Genomic DNA, 15,838 nt, shown 5'->3' with positions numbered 1-15,838 from the left:
AAAAGCCACATTTTTCTTCACTCAAGAGCCCTAAACTCAAGCCAACCACTTCATCTGGTCATCAGCCACAGAAGCAGCATCAGGGTCATCACGGGCTGGGCTGGACTTCTTTTTTTCTTTTGTTTAATATACTTATTGTTGCAGTACAGTTGACATAAATGTTGTGTTAGTTTCAGGTGTACAACACAGTGATTTGACAATTCTGTACATACCGCAGTGCTCACCATGATTCGTGTAGTGGGCTGGACAGCCTGTGGGCAGCGATATACTTTGTAAGTTCCCCAGAGAGTTTATCAAACCAGGACACCCCCGAGAGTGAAGTCAAGCGATGTTGATAATTACACCAGAACAAGAAGGATAAACTGATACTGTCCTGAACGATTCAGGAATACGGCATCTCGATTTATGGGTGACTTAAGGGACTTTTATTTATTTATTTTTCAATCCGAAAAGAGTTTTTTTTAAACAAACAATATGTTTTATTACACAGGTATTAAATATAAGAATGTTTTCTAGTTTTAATTTTTATTTCTTCTAAAACAGATCAAAGTTCACAATGATCATTCAAAAAGAACACAGTGAAAAGTCTCCCTCGGACTCCTGTCCTCAGCCACTTAGTTGCCTGCACAGGAACCAGTGGCCCTTAAATCAATACATATATGTGTATGTGTGTGTGTGTGTATTTTACACAAATAATAGCACAGTATTTACACTGTTCTGCACTTATTTTTTTCTCTTAACTATACAGCTTAGAGATCATTTCGTATCGCTATGACAAGCTTCCTGCTAATATATGATGCTTACTATTTCACTGTATGGATGCACATAATTTATTCGACCAGTCTTCATTGATGGACATACAGATTGTTTGCCATCTTCTGCTACAATGAATGACCTTGACCATGCATCCTCTTGTATATGTGCCAGTCCATCTGTAGGATAAATTCCTGGAAGCAGAACTGCTGAGTCAAAGGGCATAGCAGGTCAGATTCTGTTTGGTGGCTCGTAACAGAAAAGCCAAAATAATGGTCATTTAAACAAGACAGAGATTTATTTCTCCCTCAAATACAATGAGTCTGGCAGTGGGCCTTCCAGAGCTTCCGTGGGCTTCCAAGTGTCAAGAGGGCCCAGCATTCTATCTTTCTGCTCTTCCGTCCTCTGTTGACCATAGAGGCCTTCTTTCAGTAAAAGAACACAAAATTACAAATACCTATAGAGTGAGAAAAAATCATAATATAATATATATAAGTTCTTAAAAGCCAAAATAACACAAACATGACATCTGGGAAAAGTAATAATGTAACTACTCAACTGCCCACTCTATCTTTATAATAGGTTTTTTCCCTCCTTTTTCTGGCCACATGATCTTTGATCACTTTATCACAGAACAATATTTTGTAATACCTTCTGGAAAATAAATAAAAAGATAATTGAATTTTCCCTTCAGCATGGCTCATTAAAATTTATTATTATTGTAGATAGTTAAAATGCATAAAACATGTGAGACATACTATTTGTAGTACTACTGCAGATTTTGCCCTACAAATAAAGGAATTCTGATCAAGTCTATGATTTCCAATGCCCATCAAAAAAATATCCGGTGTGTTTATAAATGTATAAGCTAAGTTACTGAGCATGCATCCAGTAAGAGAAAGCCCCCGTCTTACCTGGCATCCGTGAGTACCAAATTCTCCAAATACAACTTTATACATTTTATAAGTGGGAGAATATTCCACAAACTAGCTTCTGCTCCATACATTTTAACCTCTTTTTCTCTTCTGCTACCCAAATACTTCTGATGCTGGGCATAGGACACGTTCACGTTGTGATGTGACTCCTGGCCCTGCACGTTGGTATTGCAAAGCCAGAGGAGCTGACAGTGAGCAGTAGGGGGTAGGCATGGAAGCCGTTCCCACAGCAGGATGACTAGCAAATGACAGCAAACTGCAGAAGCTTATTCACTTAAACACCAACTAAATGCATCCCCAGTTCAACTTCCTCCTAGCTTGATCCCCTCAATTCCCACGGCCATTCCAATACCAGCCAACCCAAGGGAAAGTGTGACACAAGGGAAATCAGAGTAGAAACAGACAACACTCTGAACCATGTATGGTTGAAACATCTTACTTCTGCAAAGAGGTTACAAGAGCACCTGATCACACGAACACGCCAGGGCTCTCCTGGGGCAATGCCCACGCAAGTGAAGGGCTCCGAAGGTTCAGCTCCTTTACCTGCATGGTACAATGCCCCTGGCCAGCAAGGTTCTGGATTCAGACCTGTCAATCACATACACGTGATCTGGAAAACAGAAGGGAGGCAGAGGCCCTTCTTTCTTTGCCAGTGGCAGGTGCTGAGGTGCCCCTGTCAGCAGATACGAGGTTTTGCAATGGCTATTAGGCTCCACGTTCTGCGATTCCATCCATCAACCACTTTGGGTCTACGGGCTGTAGAGGGCAGCTGTGCAAGCCCAGCAGCAGCTTTCATCTGCTGTTTGTTTGTTTGTTTCAACGTAATTTCCATTCTAATTTCACACATGCAGGAAAGCAAAGAACACAATGAACACCTATGTACTACCCACCCAGTTGCAGCCATCATTAAAATTTTGCCATTTTTTTTGCTTCATAATTGAATCATTTCATGGTAAATTAAAAAGATCGTAACAATTCACCCCTAAACACATCTCTCCAAAGAGTAGGGATGCTTTTTCAATTAACAAGACCAATAATATCCCTAACAAAAGTAGCAATAATTCCCTAATATCACCTAAAAGTCACTTCATATTCAAATTTCTATGGTTGCCCTAAAGATATATTTTATAGCTATTTCTTTGAAAGCAGGATCCAATAGGTTTCATGCAATGTATTTGTTTGTTAACGCCTCTTAAGTCTCGTCTTAAGACTCACAACATTGACTCTTTGAAGAGATCAGGCCAGCTGTGATGTTGAATGTCCCACATTCTAAATACGTCTATTTCCTTACTCTGTCATTTCGTTATTCCTAGTATTTCCTGCAAAATGAGGTAGATCTAAAGACTTGGGGGGTTTTTTCAGCCAGATTTATTGAGGTATAATTTATATACAGTAAACATCATCCTTTTTACTTTACCGTTCTGTGCGTTTTGACAGATACAAACAGTCATGTCATCTAAAAGCTTGGTTTGATTCAGATTTAACACCACTGGTCAAAATACTTTAAAGTGATGCTGTGGGGGTGCCTGAGTGGCTCAGTCGTTAAGCGTCTGCCTTCGGCTCAGGGCGTGATCCCGGCGTTATGGGATCGAGCCCCACATCAGGCTCCTCCGCTGGGAGCCTGCTTCCTCTCCTACTACCCCTGCTTGTGTTCCCTCTCTCGCTGGCTGTCTCTCTCTGTCAAATAAATAAATTTAAAAATCTTTTTTAAAAAAATAAATAAATAAAGTGCTGCTGGGAACTTCCTATTGAACTTCTTATCACATCCTCGGGTAATGTCTAGTTGTTCCACTATTAATGATACTAATTTTGAACACTGGGTTCCTGTAGCTTTCTGATCTCTGAATGTGCATTAGTTTTCTATTGCTGTGCGACAAATTACTACAAACTTGGAGGCTTCAAGCAACACCTACCTATTAGCTCACAGTTCTGTAGGTGGGAAGTCAGGCATGGCATCGCCAGGTTCTCTGCTCCAGGTATCACAAGGCTCAAATCAAGGTATCAGCAGGCTACATTGTCATCTGGAGCCCGGGGTCCTCGTCTAACCTCATTAAAGTTGCTGGTGGGATTAGGTTCTGACTGATCTTGGCTGTTGGGGGAAAATAAGACTGATACTACTCAGCGGGGACCTGAAAGGCATATGTCTGGAACCACAGGATTCTTTGGGGTGCCTACTTGCACCTCTATATCCATTAGGAAACGTTAATGGAAAACTACAATAACCAAATACAGGAAGAACCACCAAGAGAGTACATTCTTCAGGAAGGAAGGCTGGGGTTATTCCACCAGAGAGAGTACCCCGGATAGCTGAACGCTGGCTGAGGGCAAAAGGAACAAGGGATAGATGGCAGAGGAAGGAAGTTATAATACCCAAAATATAGTAAATATGCAAATATGCATATATATTCTTCCTTGCTTTCTTAGGTATTTTCTTCCTCCTTCTTCCCCTTATTATTTTATATAAGGAGTGTTAGGGGCGGCTGATCTTATAATTTAGTCTTTAGAATATCAAACTGTGACTGAAGGAGAAGGGAAAGGAATGTCAGCTAGAGATGGAATCATGACTAACAAGTCTTTGGGTCTTTCCTCTTAGGAGAGAGAGTGTCTAACTTGTTTGCATTATTTTTTAAAAAATATTTATTTATTTATTTATGTACTTGTTTGTTTGAGAGAAAGAGCAGAGTGAGAGCGCATAAGCAGTGGGGAGGAGCAGAGGGAGAAGAAGAAGCAGGGATCCTGGGATCCTAGGATCTCAGGTCGATCCTAGGACCCTGGGATCATGACCTGAGCCGAAGGCAGACACTTAACCAACTGAGCCACCCAGGCATTTTTTTTTTAAGCTATGCTTTCTTTTAGATGGAAGCATGTTGTTGTTATATTGGTGCTGTTGGGAATTTAACTATGGACAAAAGGGCACATATGGATGCTGGAAGCCAAAGGGCTGGATCGTATGAGATGCTATCTATTATCTCTTGGCACCCTTTTTGATTCCCTCCTCTACTCTCCCCCAGGGAGATAAGATACAGATCACAGGGGTTAGAAATGCAGGAACTACATTTCCCAGATGTCCTTCCCAACTGGGATAAAATATGGTTAGTTTTTGCTAATGAGATGTGCTCACAGTGAGACATAAAAGACTGAAGAGGGTAGGAGCCATTCTTAATCTGTTCTAATCTCAGCTCACACACAGGCTCTGGCCACTGTGGGTGTTGCCGGAGCCAGCCTATCACTGGCTTCAGGGCTACAAGGCAGCTGTGACTTTAGCTGTGACTTCCTAGTCTCTGGGTGGCAGCAATGGCTTTCCAAACCCCTTGATCACAGCTTGGGGCAGTGTGATCTAATCCTAACTTTTGCTCTTCCCGTCCATCCAGTGGTTTTTACCATCATCTGAGTCCTTATATTATATCCCTTTCTGCTTGAAATACCTAAGATGGTTCTGATTCCCTGAACTGAAGGCTGATAGACTCTTCCATGGGGTTTGTACCAATTTGCATTTCCATCGGAAATGTTGGAGAGTGCCTCTTTCCCTCGCAGCCTGAGCAATACAGTGTGTTACTAAACTTCCTGTCGTTTGACTAACCTCTTAGGTGAGAAAGGTATCTTGGTGTAGCTTTAGTTTGCATTTCATTCATTCAGTGACAGCGAACTTCTTTGCATGTGTTCAGAAGCCACAAGGATTGCTTTTTCTATGCATTGTGCCACCAGCTCACTGTCACATGGCTGCAGCCACAAGGCTTAGACCCCAGCCCTTAATCATACCAGGTCACCAAAGACCTCCACATGACCAAATCCAATCATGAAACTTTGATTCTTTTACGTCTATTACTAGCAACATTTAGCAAAGATGGCCATGCCTCTTCTTTGAGACACTGGCTGCCCTTGGCTTCCAGAGCTCATACAGTGCTCGTTTTCCTCCTAACTCACAGGGCCTTTTGTGTGTTCCATCTCATCTCCCCAACTCTATACCATTGGGTTGCCTTGGGCCTCAGGCCTTGGACCCTCAGTTGATCCCCATTCACCTGTGATCTTGGCCAGGCTCATGGCTCTCAACCATTTTTCTACACTGAGGATCCCAAATTTATATCTCTACCTCCAAACTCTCCCCTACTCAAAATCCCCACTGGGATGTTTAAAAGTCATCTCAAACTAACCATGTCCAAAACAAACTCACCTCCTCCCTTCCAAAAATATAGAACCTTCTCCTCCCAGAGTTCTCTGTTTCAGTTAATAATAGCACAGCACCATCTCACCAGCCGCTCAGGCCACAAACCAGGTAGTCCTCCTTGACTCCTCCCTCCCATCACCCCTCATCCAACCCTCAGAAACCTACAAGATCTATTTTATTTTTTTTTAAGATTTTATTTATTTATTTATATGAGAAAGAGACAGAGAGATCACAAGCAGGGAGAGGGGCAGAGGGAGAGAGAGAGAGAGAGAGAGACAAGCAGACTCTCCACTGAGCAGGGAGCCAGACGTGGGGGCTTGATCCCAGGACCCTGAGATCAAGACCCAAGCCAAAGGCTTAACCGACAGAGCTACCCAGGAGCCCCCAGATCTACTTTAAATGTCCATCCAGAATATGATGTTCGCTGCCCATTGTGGGTCCTAGCTTATTGTAGTGGCCTCCAAATGATCTCCCTGCTTTCACTCTTGCTCCCTACCAGCTACTCACAGCACACCTGCCGAAAAGATTCCATTAGAACATAAGTCACATCAAGTCACTTCAATCAAAACACCCCACTGGATTCCCGTATTACTCTCAGTAACTTCCAGCTCTCACAATAGACTCCGATGCCCTTCTTGATCTGCCCTCCTGGCCAACACGTCTCCACTCTTCTCTCTACTGCTTTCCCGTGCGTACCCCTAGTCCAGCTGTGCAGGCCTCCCTGGACCTCAGACACACCGAGCACATGCCAGCCTTGGTTCCCACTGCCCAGAATGACCTAGACAGCCAAGCCGCGGGCTCCCTCATCTCCTCAGTGCTCAAAGGCCATCTCATGGAAGAGGCCTCGCTTATTTAAAATAGTCACTTCTGCCCTCCCTCCAGAAAGTCCTATCCCCTCTTCCTGCTTTCTCATCATGGCATGTAGGGTGATTTGAGCCTCTGTCTGCCACCACCACAACCTCCCCCCTTCCCAGCTAGGAGTGTAAACTCCGTGAGAATGAGGATTTCAGGCTGTTTTATTCAGTGCTAAATCCCTAGCACCTAGAACAGTGGCTGGCACATAACAATACCTATATGAATAAATGAATGAACAAAGCTAATACATAGCCTGTAGGACATTCATGTCAACAGGACCAGGAGATGTAGATTTGGGAAGCCATGGAAGTGGGTGAAATTACCTTGGAGGGAGGAGTAAAGCTGTAGATGGGAAATACTATCTCACAAGCCATGGTAAGTGTCTAAACTGGAGATGAAGAGTCCCATGAGAACAGGATGAAAATGCTGTAGGGCAGGTGAGGGTTAGGAGTAATAGCCGAAGTATAGGGGGCATCTGGGTGGCTCAGTTGGTTAAGTGTCTGACTCTTGGTTTCAGCTCAGGTCGTGATCTCAGGATCATGAGATCGAGCCCCGTGCTGGGCTCTGCATTCAGTGTGGAGTCTATTTGAGTTTCTCTCACCCTCTCCCTCTGCCTCTCTCCTCTGCTCGCTCACTCTCACTCTCTCTCTCTAAAATACATAAATCTTCGGGGCGCCTGGGTGGCTCAGTCGTTAAGCATGCCTTCGGCTCAGGGCGTGATCCCGGAGTTCTGGGATCGAGCCCCACATCAGGCTTTTCCGCTGGGAGCCTGCTTCTTCCTCTCCCACTCCCCCTGCTTGTGTTTCCTCTCTCGCTGGCTGTCTCTCTCTCTGTCAAATAAATAAATAAAATCTTTAAAATAAATAAATAAATAAATAAATAAATAAATAAATAAATAAAAATAAATAAAATACAATACATAAATCTTCACACACAAAAAAGACTAATAGCCAAAGTGTAAAATATGTCGGGTACCATATATATATATATATATATATATATATAAACTTACAACAACCTCATGTGTTCAATACCATTACTATTCCTAATTTCCAGACAACTAAGTGAGTACAAAAGGTTTAAGAACTTGCCCGAGGCCATTTGGCAAAACCGGGGTCAGAAGCTGGGCTTTGGTCTTTGTGTTTTTATTATAACTGCCATAGAACTGCTTTGATGGGAGCTGATTAGCCCTGTACCAAGGCTCTGGAGGATCCCAACTCCATGCTCACCAAGAAAGACAGGAAGAGCATCCCTGGAGTGAGGCAACGTGGCCTTCCGAGGGGGCTAAGACGCATTACCAGAACAAGCTCTGGGGGGAGCCCAGCGTGGGTTTTTGTCCTAGCTTTGCCGCTAACACTCAGGAACTCCAGCCTAGTTACTCCATGTTCTGACTGTCTCCCGCCTCATTGTGCAAAGAGGGAGCCGGCTCACATAATCTCGCAAGTTCCTTCTGGCTTAGAAATCCCACAACCTACAACCATTTCACCCAAACTCCATTAACAAGAGACAGCAGCACGTCCTGTAAGATGCTCCTTTCCTGTAACACCAGCTACAAGGCCGTAGGGAAAAATCAACAAATAACTAGGGCCTGCTAGCCAGATTTTCTTTTTTTTTTTTAAAGATTTTATTTATTTATTTGACAGAGATAGAGACAGCCAGCGAGAGAGGGAACACAAGCAGGGGGAGTGGGAGAGGAAAAAGCAGGCTCATAGCGGAGGAGCCCGACGTGGGGCTTGATCCCACAACGCCGGGATCACGCCCTGAGCCGAAGGCAGATGCTTAACCGCTGTGCCACCCAGGCGCCCCTAGCCAGACTTTTCTGACGGAATTGGAAGCTCTAAGAGGGTTACTAGGAACTAGGGACTTGGAAAGGAAGCTATGGTGATGACTGGGCATCCGTCAGGGGGATCCTGCACATTTTGGACCCATGTTCATTATCAGGGTTCCTCTTCTTTTTGGTATAGTTATTATACTGGTGAGCAAAACTGGAGACTCCACATGTCAAGGGTGAGGCCAAGAATAACATGTAATTCCTGAAGACCTAGATTGTAGGAGACATCATGCTAAAAAGGAGGAATTTTTAGACATATACATACGTCTATAAATAAGTAGAAGCTTGTGTTGATTTTCTGCACACACCTGTCCAGAAACCGTGCTTGCGCGCACATGCCCGGACACATGCTCCCACGGGCGCGGCTCAGAGTGCGTGCGTATCTATATATACCCACGGGACTGGCCAGATATAGATTTATATATTGGAGCCTGGCTCTTTAAAATGGGGGATAATGGCACTGAAAATTATTCTAAGCTTTTCAAAGACATAAATGACCAAACTGCCTCCGGACTCCTGAATTACATTACCCAGAAAGAACTTAATAACATGTTATTATCGCTTCTCCTCACTGACAGGATTTCGGGGCTGAAAAGACAAACAAGAAGTACGTTCGTAATCACCAGCACAGTCCCCTCTGCCGAGCTGCAACCGCTGCTAATTCCAGGTAAGTGCTGGGGGCTGGAAGAAAGCCTATGGCTGGTAATGGGACTTGGTGCTTGGTAATTGTCACCAGTTCAGTTGGGCTGTCACCAGAAGAAGCTCACGGAGCCAACAGAGAAGCCCATGGGGTGAAGGGTAGAGGAGAGAGACTGCATTGTGGGAACCAAAATATAATTTCTCAGTTCAAAGACGTAATATACATAAAATTCCTTATAAACTGTAAAGTGCTCTACCAATGTGACTGAACAGGAAGGGGTATCATTAAGGGGTCTTGTTTGGGTTACGGCTGCCGCATCCTGCTGTAGAGGCTGTGCACTGCTCAATTTCTGAGAATGTCATTAGCCTATGCGAATGGTGCCCCCCAGAGTTGTGCATTATGGCAGCCCCGTTGGTTGAAGTAGGACTAAGTTGGATGATGAAGACCAGGATAGGGGCTGCTGTTCCCCTCCTGGATTATGCTTGAGCCCCAGTGATGAACCATCCAGAGAGGTGGTCAACAATTCCAACAACAACTTGCCAATGCTTTGGGAAATTTGCTTCAGGATAATTAAAAGGCAATTACAATTAAGATCCTTGAGGACAGGAGCCATGTCTTATTTACTCAGTATTCTGAGTCTTGTAATATGATTGGTATATGATAAATATTTAGAAAAAGTGTGTTAAAAATAAGAATGGATGGAGAATGAATGAATGAAACTCATTAGGGTCAACTCCTGGGGAGAACTGGTTATAGCGATTGCAAAGAGCCTGTATAGGTCCTAAGGTGCAACTGTACACCCTAGGTCTCTTCTTCCATGATTCTGGTTATGACAAGTCCTTGTTGAAGGGCCATGGATACGGCATGTGTTCAGTAAGAGATTATTCAGGATTTATGATGTACCCCGCCAAATGGTAGATGCTATGGGCTTGCACTGTAGAAATAGCACTGGGGTCAGCGAACAGAGCATAGGTCATGATTCCTGCCATCAAGGATTTTATAATTTAGATGGTTTAGTCATCTGTAAGTTCATGGAGAAGTGAAATAATGCTATTAGGTGGTATGACCCCAAATACCAACGAATAGCAAAGATGGGAAGTATCACAGGAGTTCAGGGCAGAAAGCACAGGATTTCTGCTCTGCTAACTGATGTACGATCATGACAAAGTTACTTATCTGTCTTGAGCCTCCCTTTCCTAGCTTGTGAGACTGAAGTAACCATGCCTACCATGCAAGCTCCTTAAACAGAAGATTAAAATCGAGAAGTATTTAAAGCACAGTGCCTGACACATAGAACTTTTCAGACTGTTGGTTCCTGTGTAAGAACTTTCCAGTCACCAGTGACAGAATTCCAGCTGATCCCAACTTAAGCCAGGGGGGGGGGGCAGTATTTTTATATATATAACTACAAAGTGAAACAGTAAAGGCTTCAGGCATAGTGGTATCCAGGAGCTCAACTGACATCACTAGGGCTCTGCCTACATTTCCATTTCTCACACAAGCTTTCTCTAGAGATAAGAATAGCTGTCAGCAGCCAGAGTTCAGCTTACCCCAGAAGAAAGAGCTCCTCTTCCCAGAAATTGGAAGGAGGAAAGTCTCAGGGAGCACTCTGATTGGTCTGGCACAGCTCATGCAACCATGCCCTACCCAATGGCTGTGGTCAGAGGAATGAGATGACCGGATTGGTGAGGCCTGAGTTGTGTTCCCAATCCTGTGTGTATGGGGGTAGGGGAGGGTAAGCTCTATTCAAACCACGTAGAACGAGCTTCTTAGTGGGAAAGGGATGCCTATTTCTTGTGTATACTCAGAAGAAATAAAAGAGCTGCATGTTTCTACAAAAAAAATAAAATAAATAAATAAGTAAATAAACAGAGAGTTCGTAGTTCTTAATGGAAGCAAAAAATATATATTTCTATAGGCTTATGTGTACAAATTCCCTGAGCAGCTGGACCCAGAGATGGTACTTGCCTAGCCCTGGGAGCCAGGACTTTGCGACCCCTGGTGAACAGGCACGGTGCTGCAGTTGCTCTCTGCAAGGGGGGAAGCAAGGGAAAGCCCACTGGGTGGGGTCCCCAGGGGTTGAGCCAAGTCCTGGTTTGAGGGGAGCCGGTGGCGTGGGAATGGGAGGAAGGCAGTGTGGAGCCCCAGCTGGCTGACATCCCGCCCTCTGTGCCTCAGAGCCCATTTCTGCAGTGGCCACAGAGGACCCCACTGTCTATTCCGGACACCGCCCAGGCAGGGACATCCTGGCGCCCAGGAAGGGGCCCAGGGGATACCCAGCCGCTGGCGGTCGGAGAAGCGTGGAGCGTCCCCTCCGCGGTTTGAGCAGCTCAGGTGGCCGTGACCGCGGACTGCGCCAGGCGCCCGCAGGATCCCCTCTGAGACGCCACGACAGCCTCCTTTCCTAATGATCTGTTCCATTTTCTGGTCTTGAAAAGAAGGTGGGGGGAGGGGACTGTTTACTTAGCATCCTGTTACTGTGGCCTTGAGTAACCAAGCATTTAATGTCAGAGAGCGGGAGGGAGGGAATGGGGGAAGAGGGGCAGAGAGCGCGAGAGAGAGGGAGAGAAATCAAGCCCAGCATAAAATTTGCCATCACGATCGTCATTTCCAATCATTTATCATGCTCGTTTGTCAGCACGTATTTTTCTAAACTCTATTTAGGACGCAGGAGTAAAGAGAGCAGGCCGCAGAGTCGGGGTGCACAGGCTCTAAACCCAGGGCTCCCTCCGTAGAGCTCTGGGCTGTGGAAGCCCTCAAGAGCACCTGGCATGTATGTAGCTATTAATGCCATCGATCTTACGGTGCTGTGGTCAGGGATTGCCCTCACCAAGGCCCCACCTTCCCTGACAGTATCTCAACTCTGGAGTTTCTATTTGTAAAAATACTTACTGGGCTGCCACAGACAAGTGGAAAATGCGCGCCATGATAGGTGATTCTAAGAAGGCCCCCAAGATTCCCACACCCCCATCACAACCCTACACATTTGCATAATCCCCTCCCTTGAGATGTGGGCCAGACCACAAATATGATGACATGTCACTTTGTAATTCACTTGTGTTCTAGGCAAAAGTGGAAGAATTTTGCAGCATCATTGACTTAGAACGAAGCGAAATAGGCATTATCCTGGGTGGGCCTGGCTTAATCAGGTGAACCCTTAAGACGGACTGAGTCCTTCCTGAGGTTAGACAGGCACTCTCCTGCTGGCCTTGAAGAAGCAAACAGCCATGTGTGAACTGCCTGTGGAAAGGGGCAGCCTTGGAGCTGAGGGCCTCAATCCTACAATCACAGGGGACTGAATTCTGCCAAAAACCTGAATGAACTCGGAAGAGGATCCCAAGCCTCAAAAAAGAGTACAGCCAGCCTGACACTGTCCAGCTTTGAATGCAGCCTTGTGACTCTGAGCAGAGCGCCTAGCTAAGGTGTGGGACTTCTGATGGACAGAAAGTGTGAGAAAAATGTGTGCCATTTTAAGTCACTTAAAATGGGGACTTGCGGGAATTTGTTACACAATAGAAAATTAATATAAATTCTGTATCTGCTTAAAGCCTTGTTGAATGCGGTTTAAAAATGGGGTGTGCCTCTACTGGGTATTTACCCCAAAGATACAGACGTAGTGAAGAGAAGGGCCATATGCACCCCAATGTTCATAGCAGCAATGTCCACAATAGCTAAATCGTGGAAGGAGCCGAGATGCCCTTCAACAGATGACTGGATTAAGAAGTTGTGGTCCATATATACAATGGAATATTATTCAGCTATCAGAAAGAACGAGTTCTCAACATTTGCTACAACATGGACGGCACTGGAGGAGATAATGCTTAGTGAAATAAGTCAAGCAGAGAAAGACAACTATCATATGATTTCTCTCATCTATGGAACATAAGAACTAGGAAGATCAGTAGGGGAAGAAAGGGATAAAGAAGGGGGGGTAATCAGAAGGGGGAATGAAACATGAGAGACTATGGACTATGAGAAACAAACTGAGGACTTCAGAGGGGAGGGGGGTGGGGGAATGGGATAGGCCGGTGATGGGTAGTAAGGAGGGCACGTATTGCGTGGTGCACTGGGTGTTATACACAACTAATGAATCATCGAGCCTTACATCGGAAACCGGGGATGTACTGTATGGTGACTAACATAATATAATAAAAAATCATTAAAAAAAAAAATGGGGTGTGCCTGAGTGCATACTGCTAGAGAGAGAGAGAGAATTTAAACTCTAAAAAAGGGACCCATTATTTTTGGATCATAATTGAAAATATGGACTATCATTCATTCAACAAGTAATTAGCACATACTTACTATAAGCAAGTCAGGAGACGAGGAATTTAATCAGGATTAGAAACCAAAACTGGAAATTTGTTACAGCTACTACCTAAGAGAATTAAAGGGAAAATGTTTAATGTTGAAATATAAGGCCTCCTTGAAACCAAGAAACAGACTCTTAATTACAGAGAACTGACGGTTACCAGGTGGGTGGGTGATGGGTGAAACAGGTGATGGGGATTAAGGAGTGCACTTGTTGTGATGAGCACCAGGTGATGTATATAAGTGCTGAATCACTATTTTTGTCCACCTGAAACTAATATTACACTGAAACTAATATTACACTGTATGTTAGCTGGACTTTAAATAAAAACTTAAAAAAAAAAGAAATATCAGGCCTCCTTATCAGAGTGTATGCTTGTCAAGGATGAGTTTCTTTGAGATAGTGAATGAGTAATAATAATAATAATAATAATAATAATAATAGAAGGCAGACCCAGAATTTTAACCCAGCTCTATCTGGCAAATTCCATGCAAAGAAACTCTGTTGAACACCTTCCACCGTGCAGGATAGTAAATTGTCCCTCTGCCTCTTATTCCCTTCACCCCCCACCTGCCAGAGGGTGTCTGCTCATGTCTGTGTCCCCCCAGATTTCCTCCAGAAACAATAGAGAACAAGAAATTAAAGCTACACGGAACACACGCCTGGCATACTTGGAAGACAGAGAATACCTAAACTTCAAAATCATGGTAAATAAACAAGCAAACAAAACTTCCAGGTGAGAGACCTTGCACATCCCTGCCTCACCACCTACCACCTGCAAGTCTCTGCTGTGAGGTAGGGAGAGCCTGCAGGCATATCTTTCGGGGGAGAAGAAGGGGCAAAGGCAGAGAGAGGCAGCCTTTGGCAGTTGGATAGTCCAGCATGCCAAAGAGAACTAAAAAACAAAACAAAACAGAAAACCAGAACTATCTCATTACAGATTCTTTTTTTAAAAAAACATTTTTAAATTTATTTGACAGAGACAGAGCATGAGCACAAGCAGGGGGAGCAGCAGGCAGAAGGAGAGGGAGAGAGACAAGCAGACTCCCCACTGAGCAGGGAACCTGATTCTAGGACCCTGAGATCATGACCTGAGCCGAAAGCAGACATTTAACCTACTGACCCACCCAGGCGCCCCTCATTACAGATTCTTTAGCAAACAGAAGACACGGCATATTTGTGGCAGGTTAAGATTTTTGCACTCTTTAGTGAGGAGATCCTCCCCCTCTCCATTTCCTGTCCACCTCCCTCCTCCCCTCGGCCACCATCAAGCAGCAACAGGCTTCTTTCTGCTGATTGCCTGGGAAGAGAAAAGACTTCCAGAAAGGAAGGTGAGGGGGTGGGAGGAGTCTCTTACTGGCATTTGATTTCAAAAAGCTATTTGGATCTTCCCGTAGGGAACGCAATAGACTTGAAACTTAAGCAAAGGGTCTGGGAGAAACTATTAGGAGGAAGAGCAAGACTCCCCCTCCCCTCTGTGCTCTCCACCACTTCCCCCAACCCAACTAAATAAAAAAAAATTTCCAGGCTGGTAGACTGGGAGACAGCCAGGGACAATTACGAAAGCTGAGACATCACTGGGTCCCAGATTGGAGCCCTAGACTCTCTTCCTTGCTCCTATTTGACATCTCAGGAGTCCAGAGGGGTGTGAGGTCCAGTGTTCTGTGACCATTTCCTAGGTAGGGCTGTCTCTGGACTGGACGCAAGTCCCCAGAAAAGAGAAGGTCTCAGAGCTTCCCCTAGGCCCCAGCATGGTTCAAGAACAGCATTCTTGGGATTGCTGTCCGCAGAAGTCCTGACAGAGCTGCCCTCCGTGATGGGGTGAACCAGAGAGAAAGAAGGCCATTGCCCAGGCAAACACAAGATTAGGAGCTCACAAGATAAATATCTCCAGGAAAGGTGAGCAGTGGCTCGGATTGCTGGAGGACAGGCCCAACCCTGTAGACGCTTGCATGGCCGGATGGCACCAAAGGCAAGATGGCCCCTCTGGAGGTCTTGGCCCCAGGGAAACCCTTGGAGCTCAGAAGGGGAAGGAGAATTACTAAGATGAATCTTCTCCCTCCTGGTAGAATGGGCTCAAGTCTGAAGTGGGGAGGTCCAGTGCCCTTCCTGAAGCCAGCTTCCATGGGGGGAGTCAGCACAGGGTTCGGAAGTACAGCTGAGGGAACCCCGGCACAAAACGGCAGGCGGAGGCTGAGCTGCACTTGCCAGAAAGTGCCGTGCATGCTGCAGAGAAGGAGCAGGAAGGGAGAGGTCGGGAGGAGAAGGTGGGGGGAAAGGTAAGGGGGTCCCACAGCTCCAGGATCCTCAGCCTGATGAGCGCCAACGACGCGCGGAGATGACAGCC

At 45.2% G+C, this 15,838-nt stretch overlaps 1 protein-coding gene across 8 annotated transcripts in view; it reads right to left on the bottom strand.

Annotated features, from left to right (window-relative positions):
- Positions 1–414: 414 nt before the first annotated feature.
- ADCK1 (aarF domain containing kinase 1) overlaps positions 415–15,838 on the bottom strand; it is a 143,295-nt gene continuing 127,871 nt past the window's right edge. For 6 of the 8 annotated variants that reach the window (XR_006781452.2, XR_015721837.1, XR_015721834.1 and 3 more), the window contains 2 exons: positions 13,485–13,557; positions 415–1,210 (listed from right to left, as the gene is read on the bottom strand). The gene's annotated coding sequence lies outside the window, so the exon portion shown is untranslated. The remainder of the gene's footprint in view (positions 1,211–13,484; positions 13,558–15,838) is intronic. The other 2 variants (XR_015721836.1, XM_087856157.1) reach the window with 2 other exon arrangements.

Source organism: Ursus americanus, chromosome 26 (assembly GCF_024610735.1).
Source record: "Ursus americanus isolate L20-20 chromosome 26, mUrsAme1.1.p, whole genome shotgun sequence".
NCBI lineage: Eukaryota > Metazoa > Chordata > Mammalia > Carnivora > Ursidae > Ursus > Ursus americanus.
Note: the sequence above shows the minus strand (reverse complement) of the source record. Positions and strands in the feature narration are given on the sequence as shown.